Source organism: Hesperophylax consimilis, chromosome 11 (assembly GCF_061612785.1).
Source record: "Hesperophylax consimilis isolate HC1 chromosome 11, BYU_Hcon_1.0, whole genome shotgun sequence".
NCBI lineage: Eukaryota > Metazoa > Arthropoda > Insecta > Trichoptera > Limnephilidae > Hesperophylax > Hesperophylax consimilis.
This window is the reverse complement of record NC_142846.1, coordinates 17,796,815-17,799,944: the sequence shown is the minus strand read 5'-3', so window position 1 is coordinate 17,799,944 and position 3,130 is coordinate 17,796,815.

Here is a 3,130-nt window from a genome sequence, read left to right as displayed (position 1 = left end):
TGTATACTATTCTAGTGCATTTAACAAGGTTATAGAAGATGTTGTCCAAGTATGGAGTGAATACGAATCTCACTCAAGCAATTGCGTCTCTGTATAAGAGAAACGTTGGATTTGTAACGGTGGTTTTACGAAGTGGTTTGACATCAAAAATACTGTTAAACAAGGCTGCGTAATGTCACCGTGGTTATTCAATCTATACATATATGATTGTATGCAAGATTTAAAAGAGGTGGGATTGGGCGCGAATTTGAGTAATCTGAAAGTATGTTGCCTGCTGTATGTTGATGATGCTATGCTGATTGCTAACAGCATGGAAGATCTACAGTCTCTCCTGTCTAGAATGAACGAATAAGTATGAAAAATGATGAATGTAATTAAGTGACGGCCGGCATAGTCCAGTGGTAACGCATTGGACTGCCATTCCGAAGGTCGCGGGTTCGAACCCGGCGTGCGCAAATAAATTTTATTTGATTAATTTGTGTTATTTCACAATTAATTAATTAAAATAATATATAGTATATTTGCGGCACGTTCCAGAGTGGAAGATACTACCAGTATCGCCCTGGTGTAAGACCACCATTCAGAATTGAAACGTTGCTCCAAATGGCTTTAGCCGTGTTTAGTGACTAGATCTGAATAGCCAGGTACTTCCCCACCTTCCTCTTTCCCTTCACCACTTACCTTCAGCCTCACAACATCCCCCAATTGGGGATGCCATAGTCTCACTGGCTCCAGACGGGAGCAGTTGGGACTCTTGTGAGGTATTCACTATAAAAAAAAAAAAAGTCTAAAGTCATGGTGTTTGAAAGAGAGAGTACGAAAACAGTGTGCAATATAGTTGTGAATGAAAAATACTTGGAGTAGGTGGGTACACAACAGGATGAAAGTAGACTGAATGCTGTAGAAATGAGATCCCTGAGGCGTATATGTAGTAAAACCATGTATGATCGTGTGAGAAATGTGGAAATACGCAAAGAGTGCAAGGCTAATGCAAGCGTAATGAGTAAGATTCATAAAGGGAAGTTTAGATGGTTTGGTCATATACTAGTCCAGTCAGTGGGGGATAAAAAAGGGCTCCACCTTGCAAAAGGTTAGGTAGTAGCGATTTTCACATATGTTGTTAAGATTGGGACTCTAAAGAAAAAAAAAAGTTTTCGACCTTGGGGGGGTCGAGCTCGACCCGCCATCTTGGATTGAAGGTACCAAAATTTGGTTTTTTCAAAATAATTATGAAGTGGTTGATTTTACAACCAAATTGTTGGAAGCAAACTTAAAGACAACTAAATTACCTACATTTTTTGTAGAAAGTTTTTTTTTTAAAGTCTAATAGGTAACGAGTTACAGCGGTTGAAAGAAGAAAATTTTGACAAAAAATTGTAAAACTCCAGTTTTCTTGATAAATTTTGTACGAACATATTACACAATATCATTTTAACGTATTTCTACGTTACAACATACTCATATAGCATCATCCGTGTGCTCGATGACGTTGATTTGTTATAGTGGGATCCTAGTCTACAGCAGCAACACTGAGTCCTGGTTACAGGACGTTGCCTGGATGCTCGGTCACTCAGTGTGCTTGTGCGCAAAGGTACGAAATCATCATTTTATGGTGTTTTCGAACAACTTCCAGAAGGCGTGCAACTTGAAGGTAGCTAAATTAATGTTGTGGATGGAGGATATCTTTTACATAAAGTTGTATGGAATCGGAATGATTATTTTGGGTCAATTTGCGAGAAGTACGTTCACTATGTAAGAAATCACTATGGATCACATGCAGTCATTGTTTTCGATGGATATCCGCTTGATGATGGTGAAAAAAATACGAAAACCGCAGAAAGACTTCGCCGATCGAAGAAGCACATGTCTGCAGATGTTCTTTTCGATGAAACAATGCCAGTTAAAGTTTCACAAGAAAGATTTTTAGCCAATGAAAATAACAAAGTCCGTTTGATTTCGATGCTTACAAAGCAATTTATACAGGATGATTTTACAGTTAAGCAGGCTGAAGAAGATGCTGATGAGTTGATTGTTAATACTGCGATTTCCTTGTGTTCATCATATGACTCTGTTTTCATTATTGGCGAAGACGTTGATCTCCTAGTTCTGCTGACAGCATTAGCACCACCCAAAATTAGTATATATCTTCGCAAACCCGGGAGAGGCAAAACTTTTGAAAGACTGTATTCCGCGAATAGTGTGAAATACAAAGAGGCGGCTGAGAATATTCTGTTTTTTCATGCCTTTAGCGGCTGCGATACAACATCGTCCTTCGTTAACCAAGGAAAAACAAAATTTTGTTCGCTTGTGAAAAACGACACAAGACTCAATGCCATGATAGGAATCTTCAAACAACATGATGCAACACCAGAAGACATAGCAGTTGCAGGAACACGCTTTCTTGTTGCTTTGTACGGGGGTGACATGGATAAGGAAACCTTGGAAGAAGTCCGCTACAAACGTTTCGCAAAGTCGACAACAAAAAGCAAATTCAATCTTGCCTCTTTGCCACCAACGAACGACGCTGCACGGTACCATGCATTTAGAACGTACCATCGAGTCCAAAAATGGGATGGAATCCAAAAAAATCCAGATAACTGGGGCTGGAAACGTGACACCAACGGGCTTGTTCCAGTAAGAATGACAAAAAAACCAGCACCCGAGACTTTATTAAAATTTATTTCATGCAATTGTAAAAAAGGATGCGGCGTTGAATGTAGCTGCAGGAAAGCTGGATTGAAGTGTTCTATTGTATGTGGGTGCTGTAATGGTCAAACATGCCGAAATTCGCCAGAGGTTCACATCGATGTCGAGGACGAAGAAGAAGAGATTTTCTCAATGGAAGCCCAGAATCTCAGTATCACAGGCAATGAGTTAGATGATGACATTGACGACGAAGACTGTTATTAAGTAACATAATTTATAGTAACATAATTCATAGTAATGTAACATAATTTCGAAATCTACCATCGCTGGTATATCTGTGGAGTAGACCTACTGGGGATACCACAGTAAAAAATGCGCCATGTTCTCTACCTCATGGTGGTGTGGAAATGAGTCAACAAAATTATTATAATTATGTAATGAATAACCCGAAAAAATTACAAAGTTGGGAATTTCATCATTTTTT